The sequence below is a fragment of the Peromyscus californicus genome, unplaced genomic scaffold (genome assembly GCF_007827085.1).
Source record: "Peromyscus californicus insignis strain IS unplaced genomic scaffold, ASM782708v3 Scaffold_13__1_contigs__length_99412109, whole genome shotgun sequence".
NCBI lineage: Eukaryota > Metazoa > Chordata > Mammalia > Rodentia > Cricetidae > Peromyscus > Peromyscus californicus.
In genome coordinates, this window is record NW_026294424.1 from 63,452,201 (window position 1) to 63,468,100 (window position 15,900).

Genomic DNA, 15,900 nt, shown 5'->3' on the forward strand with positions numbered 1-15,900 from the left:
TGCAGCAAGATTATTTATTGGAAGTAAGTCAGGGAAAGCAAGGGGCTTGGTGTGCCTGCTTCTACTCTGGTTTTCAGCCTAGAGGGATTGACTGATGATCTGTGATAAAAATAAATACATAGTGCTTGATCTTAACATGAAGATCTCAGCACTGAAATAAAATGAGATGTTATCCTTTTATCCAAATCTGAGTGTTTTTAGTAAGATGAATTATGACCTGACCTTGACTTTACCTGCTTTTAATTTCTGCAGCTGAGATTAAAGTTTATATATTACTCTGATCTAGTTTTTGTATGTTTGTTTTGTTGTGTGTGTTGGGGGTGCATGTGGTGTGGAGTGTTGCATGTGGCCAGAAGGAATCGACACCAGGTGCCTTCTATCACTCTCCATGTCGTTTTCTGAGAAAGAATTTTACTGAACCTGGCTAGCCCATTGTATAGGTTGGCTACAAACTCCCAGAATCCTGCTGTCTCCATCTCTTATCCCTGGGATTAGAGGTGTGCCACCACACCTGGCTTTTTATATAGGTACCAGGTATCCAAACACAGGTCCCTGCACTTACACATCAAGCGCTTTTTAGCCATTTGCCACCTTCTCACCCTGATCCGGTGTTTTCATATACAGAATGCATTGTGTCCTCTTCTTAAGCCAATTCCAACCACTAGAGGCTCTAACTCATCCTTGCCCTAGAAACGTGCACAGCTGGTTCTCGGTGTTACATCACTGAATCACTCTCTACCAGGAAACTTCACTCTAGCTCTGACCCAGGTAGACATTATAGCTAATATTCTCCATTCATCCGGGATCAGATAACTTTGAGGGCCATTTCCCCTATGGTTTTCTTTCTTCTGAGTCTTCTTTCTAGGACTTCAGATTCCCTACATATTCAAATCCTGGTGTTAAAGTAAAAAAAAAAAAATTTGCTTAATAATTTCTATTTCTATGTCAGTGGTAAAGTAACATCCATCCACATACCTATTGAGGACCAAATACTGAGTATCAGAGTCTGTCCTTCTTATTTTAGAAGTAAGGTTCTTGGATGGCCTAGATCTATGTAGTCCATACTGACCTTAAACTCACAGGGATTCACTGGTCTCTGCCTCTGGAATAATGGCATGGACTAAAGGTGTGAGCCACCATGCCTGGACAGACCCCAGTCTTGATGCATGATTACAAAAATGGATATGCAGGTCTGAATTCAAAGCCATATATTTTAGTACATATTATACTACATCTGCAACTAATAATGAATAGGTCAGGACTATATACAAACTTTAAGAGTAGGTAATTTAACTTTTGTAACACTTAAATCTGTTTTTAACTGTGTCATTTTATAAAAAAAAGAAATAGAGATGAGATAACTTGCCCAGAGATATCAGATACTCAAAGGAAGAGTCAATATTGGAAGTATAGCAGACAGAGTTCAAAGCCTGCATTACTGACTTAATTGGGGTTTCTGTTGCTGCAGCAGAATACCATGACTAAAGAAGCTTGGAGAGGAAAGGATTTATTTGGCTTATGCTTCCTCAGTACTGTTCATCATTGAAGGAAATCAGGATAGGAACTCAAAACAGTGTAGGGACCTAGAGGCAGAAGCTGATCCAGAGGTCATGGAAGGGTGCTTCTTACTGTCTTGCTCTCAGTGACTTGCTTAGCCTGCTTTCTTATACAACCCAGTACTACCAGCCCAGGGATGGCACTACCAACAGTGGGCTTTGCCCCCCCCCATCAAATACTAATTAAGGAAATATCCTACAAACTTGCCTGTAGCCAAATCTTATGTCAGCATTTCCTCAACTGAAGATCCTTTCTCTCAGAAGACTTTAGCCTTGTATCAAGTTGAGATAAAACCAACCAGCACAATGATCATCCAGGGGTGAGGGCCATGTGACTTCTTCAGGAGACAAAGGCCCGAGAATAGCATGAATGGTTCCCCTTGTGACAAGACCCTGGAGATCCTCATTCACTTGGCAAGGACCTGTGGACAGTTCACTGCATGATTCTGGGCATGACTCCAGGAGCATGTGTGCTATGTGCTCTCTTTGTATTTACTATGCTAGCCACACTGCTGGCCTGAATGGTTAGAATAGGTTGTGAAGTTTAATATTACATATGTAGATGGAAATTTATCTGGTCCTGTCTTGCCCAGCTGTCCAGACAAATCTCTCCCACCCACAATCCCATGGCCATTTATAATATAATTACTCAGAGGCTTATTTTAATTATGAACTGTATGGTCTATGGCTTCAGCGTCTTGCTAGATAGCTCTTTCGTCTTAAATTAACCCATTCCTATTAATCCATATGTTGACATGTGGCCTTGGCGTTACTGGTCTGCTGGCATCTTGTTGCTCCTTTGGAGGCAGCTGGCATCTCTTTTGACTCTGCCCTTCATCTTTATGTATCTCTGCTTAGATTTCCAGCCTGGCTGTAAGCTTTCTTGCCATAGGCCAAAACAGATTTATTTATTATCTAGTGGGAGCCACACATATTCATACCATACTGAAAGATATCCCACAGCATCCAGTTATTAGCATAACTATTCTGGAAAGATATTTTAACCACAAGAGTTTTAAAGAAATATTATTACATAGATGGTATTAAGAGTTAATGGGAACATTCAAGGAACAAGGAATGAAGTAGAAAACAATTCCCTCATTTCTAATAACTGTGCTAATACTGTAGAAGGTGAGAGAGATAGACATAAGGACAAGGAATAAACAGTGCCAATTATTAAGAGTGAGTCTCCAGGTTATATTGCCTAAAGGAATGGAAAAACTTAGTGTGCCCCCAGAGGGGATGGAGTAGTACAAAATGTAGAATGGATTGATCCTGCTTTGGCTGGTGAGTTGATCATGAGAACCTAGACCCTACCAGATGTAAATACTAACTACAAGAGACAAAACTATCTCTTTATCCTATATGATGCTGTAACTGCATGTTCTGCCAACTGGGCACATTCATTGTTCTACTTGTAGGTGTGCCTAGTCAGTAAAGTTCATTTGTAGCTTGTAAACTGCTTATGCTTCTGACAGTATATATATATATATGTGTCTGACAGTATATATATATATGTGTGTCTCACAGTATATATATACATATATGTGTGTATATATGTATATACATATATATGTATATGTGTGTGTTTTAATATATACATATATACATATATATATATATATATCAGAAATTAACTACGTGAAATGGAGAGTAATTCAGGAAGAGGATCTTGATGATCTGTGAAAGGTTTATCTGAGCACAGAACTGATTGATGAGAAAGAAGGCCCTGGGAGGCTATATAAGAGCATCTCAAGAAAAGGCTATAAGGAGTGAAGGAGCTTGGCAATTTGGCGTTTAGACCTGAAGCCAATCTAAGCAGTAACTTTGTACTGGGGAGGTTTAAAGAGATAGTTCTGAGATGTATCAATTTTATTCATTAATGGAGCCCAGTCTGAAAACACACTCATATAATGTGCACTGGTCAAGTCAGGGTAACTGGCATCAAAGTTTCTTTTGAAAGAACATAGGTCTTTTTTTAAAGGAGAAAATTAAGGAATATTTTTTCTGACATGTAAATTCACTGAGAAGTTTACCAAAGGTATTTTAAATTTTATTCCATTTAGATAATTTAAAACTTTTGTGACTATACATTTTTAAACACAATTTCCCTCATGAAAGCCTGGATTGATTAAATGAATTGCAAAAATACATCAACCAAAAACGGTATATAAAAATGAAATTAATCTGAGCCTCAAGTGTGCTGTAAGCCATGAAACACTGAAGACCAAATGACTTCAATTTCCTGAGAAGTGCATTAACGGATCATTAATACAGATGCTAGAGTACTTTAAAGCTACTCTTAAAAATGTAATGTTTTACATGTGCAAAATGGATTTAAATGTTTTTCCCCATTAACAAATCATCTGATTGCTTTAGTGTGTCTTAAAGGACAGAGTTTAGATCAATCAAAAAGATAGTCACAGAGTCATCATCACTGATAATTCTAGTTCATCTATTTAAATAACCATTTCTAAATTCTAATGACCCAAAATGAATATGACCAAATATCTCATCTGATAAGAACATGATCTTCTTACAAACCTTCCTTTTCCCACTTTCAAAATCCATTTCTTTCACTCTTCTCCTTCACTAGCTCTTTTTCTTCTGTTTGATCTTACTCATTCTCATGGCTGTGTAAAATGCATATATATAAAATTTTTTCAGAACCCTGGACCTTTCTTCTCAGCTCCAGATAATCTACAGGATACAAATTTCACACACAATGTAATCCAAAATGATTTATTTTCTTTGCCCTCCTGGTTGTCTTAAGAAATGATCCAGTCTTAAGAAGTGATACCAAAATGTAATCATTCACACGAATGATTAAAACCATCTAATTGTTCACTAAGCTTGATTAACTCTTATTCTAAGCTGTGTTTTTCATCAATTCCCTTTGTTTCAATGGCTGTCTGCCCGATTGAAGCCATTACCTTCTGTTATTATTCTATTTGTAATTATTCAACAATACGAAACATTGACAACTAGCTGAGAATGGTGGGAAGTAATGAAGCCTACACAGGTAAGCTAAAACAGTCCCTTTACTACTACAACAGCTTAGCAAAACCAGAAATGACCTCTCTGTTGTTGATAGCTACAGTAGAAACCAATACTAAGAACTTCTACCTACAATTTTTTTTTCTTTTTTCATTTTTATTACAGATGAATAAAATGTCATTTTTACGTGTTTTGATCTTCTTTGCTAATTTCATATATGTATACAAAGCATATAAATCGCATTTACTTTGTCCTTTTGGAAGGGAAAGTCAGTTTTCTTCAGGAATGTGGCCCATCATAGGTTGCCCCTATTCCAGGGGATTGCCCTACACCCATGTGCATATGGACTGTACTAATTAGACTCAATGTGTTAGAAGAAGAAGAGGAAGATGAAGATGAAGAAGAAGAAGAAGAGAAGGAGGAGAAGGAAGAAGGAGAGGAAGAAGAAGAGGAAGAGGAAGAAGGAGATGAGGAGGGAGGAGGAGGAGGCATGAATTATGAGGGAATGTGGTGTGGTGGTGGGGCATCTGTAATTCCTTAGCATCTTTTACGTGAACTATCATATACTGAAAAGACACTAAACTGTGAAACATCTGTAACTGCAACAACTCACTTTGTACCTGACAGTTATGCAGACATATCATATTGACATATCATATTCAATTAAATGGTTGACATGTAGAGGAATTCTGCATCATCAGAACCAATATGTAAATTGGTAAAACTTCATGCTAACTAATAGTTTCTTCATTACAAACCACTTAAAAATTTAGTAGCTTGAGTGCCCTTCTTTCCTTTCTGCTGGGTACCGGCTCCTTGCTGTCGAAATGGGCAAGTTCATGAAACCCGGGAAAGTGGTGCTGGTCTATGCTGGATGCTACTCCAGCTGCAAAGCCGTCATCGTGAAGAACATTGATGATAGCACCTCAGACCGCCCTTACAGCCATGCCCTGGTGGCTGGAATTGACCACTATCCCCGAAAAGTGACAGCTGTCATGGGCAAGAAGAAAATCGCCAAGAGGTCAAAGACCAAGTCCTTTGTGAAAGTTTATAACTACAGTCACCTCATGCCCACAAGGTATTCTGTGGACATCCCCTTGGACAAAACAGTTGTCAACAAGGATGTCTTTAGAGACCCAGCCCTGAAACGCAAGGCCAGGCCAGGCCAGAGGCCAAGGTCAAGTTTGAGGAAAGATACAAGACAGGGAAGAACAAATGATTTTTTCAGAAGCTTCGCTTTTAGGTATATTTTTGTTGCCATCATTAAAAAAAAAAAATTAGTAACTTAATCATCAAAGAAGCTTCCTCCTGCTGCAGATGGGAACAAATGCAGAGACCCACATCCAGACATTAAGGAGACAGATGGGGGGAGGGGAGCTTGGGACTCTCAGGTCTAAATGGGATGTCTCCATCAAATCTCTTCCCTCAGGGCTCAGAGAACCCTGCCAAAGAGAGGGCAGTGTAGCTAGAGTTTTACTGCCTGGCCCACAGTCAGGACAAATCTCTCTCACCTGCCAGTCCCACAGCTGCTCAGACCCGACCAAGTAACAAGGAGACTTATATTGGTTACAAACTGTATGGCCGTGGCAGGCTTCTTGTTAACTGTTCTTACAGCTTAAATTAATCCATTTCTATAAATCTATACCTTGCCACGTGGCTCGTGGCTTACCGGCATCTTCACATGCTGTTTCTTATCGTGGTGGCTGGCAGTGTCTCCCTGACTCAGTCTTCCACTTCCCAGCTTTATTTTCCTTTTTGTCCCGCCTACACTTCCTGCCTAGCCAATGGCCAATCAGTGATTTATTTATTGACCAATCAGAGCAACACATTTGCCATACAGAACATCCCACAGCACATCCCCCTCCCTTTTTTTCAAAAAGGAAGGTTTTAACCTTAACAAAGTAAAATTACATATAATTTGGGAATTTGGGCATAGCTTCTCTTACTACTTCCTGCTGGAGGGCGGCGCTGTATCTTATGGGGACACAAAGAAAATTTTAGGATCATGGAGTAGTCCGTGAGGCTGTATTGTCTGAGCCAGTTGCCTTCAAACCATTCTGGATGTTGGATCATCTGGGTCATGGTGTCATTGGAGACCTTTCAGGGGGTCTTGGCTGGTCAAACCTGATGTATCTTAATCTGGAACAAGTCCATAGCCTCTAACTTTCTGTGGGAACAAAAGCAGAGTCTCCTTTCCAAACCAACACATCCTTACATCCAAATTTTGAAGTCAAGGTATCTTTAAAGTATACATATTGGTTTAACTCAGCTTCCTTTACAATCAAATATCTCTCTGCAGTTAAGAATCCCAAAGACAACACAATCCAGATTCTCTGTGTAATATTCATCTTTATGTGGCTTATTTTGTATATTAATTTTACTGTCTCTTTAAAGACTATATTTTTTAAAATGTATTTGTTTATATAACTGTATATATCACCTTTTTTGTCTTTTTCAAGCCTACGTATATTTTACACACATTGTAAACTATTACATCTGAAATTGTCTTATTGTGAATCTATTGCTTTAAACTACAGCAGCTGTGGCTGCTGGCTACGCCCACCTCCCATCATGGCTACGTTTACCACCAGCTCTGGGAGCTATCATGGGTCCATGCTTTTATCCAAGCAGTGTGTAGCCCAGAAACCCCTTTTTTTGTTTTGTACTAGCAAAGGCTAAATCCACCACGCAGCTTAATGTGCCACTTGCAGAGGACTCATTCCTGCCATACTGCAGATCGAGCATGCACGCTAGGAACCCACCAGTAGCTCAAACCAGCAGCTGCCACTCATTTGAGAGAGACAATTAGGAACTGCTTTTAGCTCTGTTTTAGAATCTTTTTTCTCAGTTTTTAGGTGGAAACTCTTGCCACCACGTTGGAAACCATTTATAGCTAGAGTTTTCCTGCCTGGCCCACAGTCAGGACAAATCTCTATCACCCACCAGTCCCACAGCCGCTCAGACCCAACTAAGTAAACACAGAGACTTATATTGGTTACAAACTGTATGGCTGTGGCAGGCTTCTTGTTAACTGTTCTTACAGCTTAAATTAATCCATTTCTATAAATCTATACCTTGCCACGTGGCTCGTGGCTTACCGGCATCTTCACATGCTGTTTCTCATCGAGGCGGCTGGCAGTGTCTCCCTGACTCAGCCTTCCACTTCCCAGCTTTATTCTCCTCCTTGTCCCGCCTATACTTCCTGCCTAGCCAATGGCCAATCAGTGTTTTATTTTTTGACCAATCAGAGCAACACATTTGCCATACAGAACATCCCACAGCAGGGCAGAAAGAATTTAAGAGTCAGAGAGTATGGGGGACACCAGAAGAACAAGGCTCTCTAGATCAACCAAGAGCAGAACTCACGTGAGCGCACAGGAACCGAAGCAGCAAGCACAGGGCCTGCACAGGTCTACACTAGATCCTCTGCGTATATATGAGAGCTTTCAGTTTTGTGTTTTTATGGGTCCCCCAGTGAATGAGTGGGCCCCTGACTCATGTGCTTGCTCTTGGGCTGTTTTTTCTGTTGGGTTGCCTTGTCCCACTTCAATGCAATAGTCTTTGCTTTATCTTATATTTTGTATTGTTACCTTTTAGAAGCCTGTTGTTTTCTAATGAGAGACAGAAAGAGTGAATCTAAATGGAAGAAGAGGTGGGAAGGAACTGAGAGGAGTAGTGGGTGGGGTGTGTATAATTATGACACACTGTTTGAGAAAAGAACCTATTTTCAATAAGGGGAAATTTCAGTGGCTTAAAATTGCAAACATTCCTTTCAAGCACACATAAACAATTTGGAAAAGAAGATGCAGGGATGACATTTTTCTGTTCCATGATGTCTATGGCCTCAACAGAGACAAACTGGAGGCTTAAAAAACATGGCATCTATTTCTCTGTCTTTTTGCTGTCGAAATGTCTCTCCATGGGAGACTTTCAGCATGGGCTCTTCCATCCTCACAATCTCAAGATTGGTAGTAGTCTTATTAAATGGCAGTTGGACACCCAAGAAAGTATTCCAAGTAACCAAGGCAAACAGTAAATAACTTCCTAGTGTGCCTTAAAGATAAGGCTGCATTACTTCCACTGCACTTTATTAGTATCTACGTCACTAAGGACACCACAGATTCAATGGAAAGGTGTCATAATCCACTTGTTGGGAGATTGTTGAAGGAGGTGATAAGATTTAATCCACCTTAAAATGCATAGTGCTTATTTATGGAGATTGCTAGTCTAAGAGTCAGGTCTCAGCTCCCATTCATTACTCTACATCTCTAAAAATACCACCTATAATTGTGCTAAATTCTGGTGATGTGAAGGTACCTATTTGAAAATTCTATGTAATGTTTATTTATGTATCTCCAGTGTATTTCTTAGCTGCTATTGAACCAAAGGGGTTCAAGTCGTATTTTTTATTTCCCAATAGACAAATCGGTGGAATACCTCCCTAAGAACTGTTGGCCCCAAAGGCTCTCAAAATAATGCACATAGACAGGGGACTCAGTAATCTCTGCCTTTTCTTGACACACAGACTAATAATAAACAATTGTATGTTCTGAAACAACATGTAAGTCATACAATGATCCTCTCAAGAATTGACACATTTCAATATCACTATATGAGTTTATTAACTGATTTAATTCTAATAGTTAAATGTACCAAAAATCCTCACAAATATCATGTCAGAATTATATAACTCTCAGTTACTGGAAAAAGACAGATAGTTTACCTGACAAGTCAAAGCAGTAGCCATTATGTACCTTCTCTTGATGTATTATGATCATATGTTTTCTCTCTAAATTATCTGTTCTCAGAAGAAAGATGGGAGAGGTTCCATTCAATCACCCATCATTACTTAGATAATAGAGAGGCTCCTCTGGCTCTCCTCTTCCTCTAGTAGTGAAAGTATCCAATGCTGACAAACAGTATTTTGCCCCAGGGGTTCCTAAATCATTGTTTTCTACAGCCATGGAAGCTGACATTTTCCTTCTGCAATATTTTGAGCTGTGTGACCTCAGGAAATTAACTTATCCCCTTGGTGTTATGTTTTCTGCCATCAAAACAGTGATAATTTTGAACTATATGACCTTAAAACACACCTTCAAAAACTACTGAAATACTGACAACCAAGAGATCTAAAACTTGCTGCACTGTTAATATGGCCACAGCAGAAATTCTGAAGAGGCCTGTAATGGAAGGCTATTTGATGGCTACCTGATTATACCAAAAATAAAAATAAAAATCTGCTACCATCGTTCACTGAAAACTTAAACTCTCTGTTATCTGAAGAGTCCCTTTGCAAGAAATTTCCGATGCATTTTTTGACGGTTATTTTCCTCATGTTCCTAGAGCTGCTTTAAAATTCGGTGTTTATTTCTCATGTTCTTTATTCAGGACATGACAGCTCCCTTCCTTAGGAGCAAAAAGAAATAAAAATTTTATACCTGTCACAGAGAAATAAGCACATTGGAAAAAGATTGTCCTGGGGTAACTTGCTTTGTAAATAAATGAAGACTGATGTGAGGTATTGAATGACAAATCAGAGGAATCAGAGGTGGAAAACTAACCAGATTTATACAAATAATTATGTACATGAAAGAATAACATGAGGGAAAGAAATAGAAACAAAGTATTAAGAAGTAAGCACTAAAGGCTGTTTTTCTTTCTTTGTGTTTTACAGCACTTGGGTCATCAAGCTTAGGGCCTTCCACATGCTGTGCAAGTGCTCTACAGCTGAGCTACAGCTCCAACATTTATGGAAATTTTTTTTTTTTTGGTTTTTCGAGACAGGGTTTCTCTGTGTAGCTTTGCGCCTTTCCTGGAACTCGCTTTGGAGACCAGGCTGGCCTCGAACTCACAGAGATCCGCCTGGCTCTGCCTCCCGAGTGCTGGGATGAAAGGCGTGCGCCACCACTGCCCGGCTCATTTATGGAAATTTTTAAGGGCAAATTAAATTACAAGAAAATCACTTCTGTTAAGAGACAAAGTTCAATTTGTTGGCATATGTGCATATGTTCATTTTCTAGACTGTTTGAATCCTGCAGTTCTGAGAATGGATACTGTTAATGTTCCATGTTCAACCTTCATTTCCTGTCAACACCCAACTTTCTTTCAGAGAACTTCCTGCTGACCCAGTGTATGCCGATCAGTTTTATGACAACTCGACACATGCTAGAATCATTTAGGAAGAGGGAATTTCAGCTGATAAAATGTTCCCACCAGATTAGCCTATGGGCAAGCCTGTGGTACATTTTCTTGATTGATGGGTGATGTGGGAGGGCCCACATCACTATGGGTGGTGCTACTCCTGGACTGGTGGTTCTGGGTTCTGTAATCAAGCAGGGTGAGCAAGCTATGAGAGCATGCCAGTAAGCAGTACCCCTCTATGGCTTCCACATCAGTTCCTGCCTTGAGTTCCTTCCCTGATTTCCTTCAGTAAGGGACTATGATGTGGATGTGGAAGTGAAATAAACCTGTTCCTTCTCAGGTTGCTAACGGTTCTGGCATTTTATCACAGCAATAGAAACCCTACTGTATAAGAGCCATGTGGCTTAAGTTATAATGGTTTCTTGTGCAACACTTCTAGAAGGTTCAGATCCTCATCACCAAAAAGTGTTATTCGTTGGATATTAAAACTGATGATTTCTTTCTGAATTAGAGGAAAAACAAACAAGCATTGTTTCAATGGATCTCAGTTAACACAGGCTTAAACTGAAGTGTGGAGGTAGGCATATACAGTAGCTTATTAGATAAAGCCCACATCATAGAGTCTTCCAGGTCCCCTCACAATTTTTTGACCCTGACCAAAGAGACAGGGTATATTGATGACCCTCTGACCACACCAGCTGCTTTCTTTCCTGTCAGGCTCGAACCCAACTATTGAACATTGCCAGACACTTAGTTGCTTCCCAAAGCACTAATAGAAACTACCTTATACCAAATTTCTTAAACCCCTTTCATGTAAACTCCAGACATTTACTCCTTTGTGGAACACACAACCCTCTGTCGCTGTTGTTGAACATTTTTCTGTAGTAAATGCAGTGGGCTGATTACCCTGGGATAAAGTGCTTCCCTCTCTGGAATCTCAACTGGCTCCATCTCAGGATTGGTTGGCACATTCTTTGTGGGTATTCCCCAGCCCTTGATTTTGGGGGCCACTCTAAGACCTAGCACCCATTAATATCCATTATTAAATCACTTTTATCTTACTTTAACTCTGTGTGTGTGTGTTTTTGTGTGTGTGTGTGTGTGTGTGTGTGTGTGTGTGTGTGTGTGTGTGTGTACAGGACATGTACACTAGTGTGTGCACATTAAAAAACCAGAGGTCAGCATCAGACATCTTTCTTGACAGTACTTCACCTTCTTATTTTTTGGACAGAATTTCTCACTGAACCTGGAGCTCGAAGTTTTGGTTACACTGCTGGCCAGGGTGCAGCTCAGGTATACTTCTCTTGATCTCTTTAATGCTGTGGTTTCAGCAACTTTGCCTGGATTGCAGGAAATCCAAATTCAGGTCCTCATGCTTGCATAATAGACATCTTATTCACTGACCCATGCCCATAGCTCCTGACATATTTCTATAGAAAACATATAAAAAGTCTTAATAAAGTAGACACTCCATCCTACCAAAAATACGCGTACTCAACTATGTTTATTGTGGGTTTATTCATAACAGCCAGAAACTGGAAACAGCATAAATGCACCTCAATTTAAGAATGGATAAAAAAAATGTGGCACATTTATACAGTGGTGTGTTACTAAGCTGTTAAAAAAATGACATCATGAACTTTGCAGGCAAATGGATACAACTAGAAAAAAATATCATCCTTAGTGAGGTAACCCAGACCCAGAAAGGCAAATATGGTATGTATTCACTAGGAGGTGGATACTAGCTGTTAAGTAAATGATAATCAAGCTGCAATCCACACACCCAGAAAAGTTAGGTAAAGAGAAGGACTCTAGAGGAGACTCATGGACCTCTCTGGAAAGGACAAATAGAATAAGTTTTATGGGTGGACTGGAGACAGGTGGGGATGGGGGCAGGAGGGATAAAGCTGGAGAATGGATGGAAAGTGTGCAGGGAGAGATGGCTGAAATTGTGGAGCACTGGGGGTGTCACTGTGGGGGCAGGCTTTAAGATCTAATATGCTCAAGCTATGCTGAGCTTGGTACATAGTCTCCTTCTGCTGCCCGTGGATCAAGATGTAAAACTCTCAGCTCCTTTTCCAGCACTATGTCTGCCTGCATGCATGCCACCATGCTTCTTGCCATGACAAAAATGGACTAAACCTCTGAAACTGTAGGCTAGTCTGCATTAAATGTTTTCCTTTATAAAAGATACCATGGTCATGGTATCTCATCATAGCAATAGAACCCTAAGATTTTTTTTTTTTTTTTGTGTGTGTGTGTGTGTGTGTGTATGTGTGTAAATTTAGTGCAGTGGAAACTTCCTGGAATCTTTGAGGGTGACCATAGTGAGAAGTCTGAGTAATGGAGAATATGGAGTCTGAACTGCCCATCATTTATAGCCAGTCAAGGCTTCCAGTGGTGGGACTGGGTTGCAATCGGTTGAGTTGTTGGCCAACGGGGTCCCATGGAGATCACTAAACAACCTAGGCTATGCTGTGATCAAAGGTTGCTCTCATAAAACTGACAGTAAGGCTCCATTGCTAAGGAAAATATCCACACAGCCCATTTACTGTAGAGAGGTTGAGCTAGTGCCTGCATGGAGCCTTCTCCCCTACATTTTGGTCTCTTTGGCATAGGAATGTACTCTGCAGGCTACAGAAAGAGAAACTTGAACATCAACCCAGCCACAAAAACCTCCATCTACAATCTGTCCTGCCTGCAAGATGTGCTGGGGCAATGGGGGCACACAATTTGTGGGAGTGGCCAACCAGTGTTTGGTTTAATTTGAGGTCCATGCCACAAAAAGGAGCCCATGCCCTACACTGTTTGGATGACCAGAAATCAGGGCCTGGATAGCCAAGAGACCTAGGGTAGATCCAAACAAGTCTAGCAAAAAAACATCAATGAACTAATTCTTCATGATATTCTGTTGTTCTCGTTGATTGGCTCCACATTCAGTCACCATCAGAGAGGCTTCCTCTGGCAGCTGGTGGGGATGGATGCAGAGACCCACATTCAGACATTATTCATTCTGAGAGAGAGAGAGAGAGTCTACATTGTAGGTCTTCATCGGGTCCCTTACCTTGGAGATCGGGGACCCCATGGAACAAGGGGAGGAAAGACTACAGTAGTCAGAGGAATAGAGGACACCAGGAGAACATGGCCCTCCAAGTCACCCATGTAAGCAGGCTCACATGGGCTCATAGAGACTGAAGCAGCAAGCATGGGGGCTGAAGGGCTCTGCACTAGGTCCTCTGTGTACATGTTATCACTATTATCTTGGTCTTCTTTTGGGACTCTTAACAGTGGGAGTGGGTGTGTCTCTATTTTGCCTACGTGGGGACTCTTTTTCTCCTATTGGGTTGCTTTGTCCAGCAATTAATACAAGGGCTTTTTGCCTTGTCTTATTTTATATTGATTTGTCCAGCTTGGCCTTTGTCTCTTGGAGGCCTGCTCTTTTTCAGAAGAGGAAATGGAGGGGAAGTGGATCTGGGGGAGAAGGGAGGTAGGGGGGAGTGAGAGGGGTTGAGGGAAAGGAAATGTGGTTGGGATGTATTGTATGAGAGAAAAATCTATTTTCAATGAAAAAAGTGTCATTCTTATATGAAATACAGATGTTTCCTAGCATTACTTCATGAGTTCATAGCTCATGTCTTTGTGTCCATGAAGAAATGTGCCGTCAAGCTAAGCATGTTAGCTAACAGTTTATAACCTCAGCAGTTGGAAGGTTGGGGCAAGAAGATCGCCAAGTCTTTAAAGCCAGAAAGGTTAAAGTGTGACCACCCCATCTCAAAAGCTATCAACTATAACAACAAAAAAGAAATGTATTCCTCAACAAATGAGTAGCCAAGGAGTACAGGTACTGCTCTCTCGGCGCTGCCTTGGCTTTGTGGAGCTTTTATGGTCCATGGGGCAAAGAAATAGAACATGGATGTCACTTCATTTGTACAGATCAAAGACTTTAATCTGGGAAGCCAGAGAGTAAATAAAAGGAAAAAGAAAGAAAGAAAGAAAGAAAGGAAGGAAGGAAGGAAGGAAGGAAGGAAGGAAGGAAGGAAGGAAGGAAGGAAGAAGAGAGAAAGAAAAAGAAAGAAAGAAAGAAAGAAAGAAAGAAAGAAAGAAAGAAAGAAAGAAAGAAAGAGAAGAAAAAAGTCAATCTATTCATAAACAAGGAGTTCTAGTCTGGGCAGTTAGCTTTTACTGTCAACTTGACAAAGTCTAGGGTCACTGGAGAAGTGAGTCTCAGTGGAGGGACAGCCCAGGTCAGATTGGCCTTGGGTTTGTCTGTGGAGTTTGTCTTGATTGTTAAGTGATGTAGGAGAACCCAGCCCACTGTGGGCTATACTATTCACTGGGAAGGTGGTCCCAGGCTGTGGGAAGCAGTTGAAGTCCTTAATGAATGCATATTATTAACATGAGCATGGTCATGTCACTGCTGTCAATGCCACAGAACCCAGGGAATGTCAAGGCCTTCCTCTGGGTCAGACAATAGATGTGGACTGCATGTGCAAAAAGTTATCAACAACAGCTTCTTCCTCCTGGATGACTACAGCAGAGATTGCTGCACTACAGAGACACCCGTATGAAGATTAGCTAGTCTGTCTCCTCCTTCAGCTGTATATAAGCCTTCTTAGCTTCCAGACTACTGGTGTGTCATCAGAACACACAGCTCACCCAATCCTAACTTGTCTGTACATATGTCCTTTGTTTCTTCCTTCTCCATTACCCCAGTCAGATCAATCCCAAAGATGTGCAGATCACAGCTAGTGGCACCTGAACAGGGTCCTTGACTACCAGAAACTTGAATTGGTAAGGCAAGGGAACAATTCCTGTGAGAGGCATGCAAACTCAGGTCAGGTGTAAGACATGGGACAAGCAGAATCTAGAGATGGGCAGTTATATGTTAGTACCTTGAAGGAGATTTTTGAGGAACTGTAGAAGCAAGGTAAAATCAGGAGACATGCACTTCCTTTCCAGAAGATGGGATAGTAAATTTGGCTACTTGGAGAACACCTAGTAGAAAACTAAGGGATAAACAGTTGAAGGACAGGAAGTTATTCACCCTGTGACTAACAGATCTAAAGATAGACCTATCATCTTGACATAGATAAAAAACAGTTGAAAACTATTAATTAAACCTAGTTCTACCAACCACAGAGGCTAAGAATGTGCTCATGTAGAATCTGAGGCCTATAGCTGAGATTTCTAAGTTGTGTTGTAACAG

General features: G+C 40.6%; 1 pseudogene; it reads left to right on the top strand.

Annotated features, from left to right (window-relative positions):
- Positions 1-5,380: 5,380 nt before the first annotated feature.
- Positions 5,381-5,796, top strand: LOC128108900 (60S ribosomal protein L27-like; annotated as a pseudogene).
- The last annotated feature ends 10,104 nt before the right edge of the window (positions 5,797-15,900 follow it).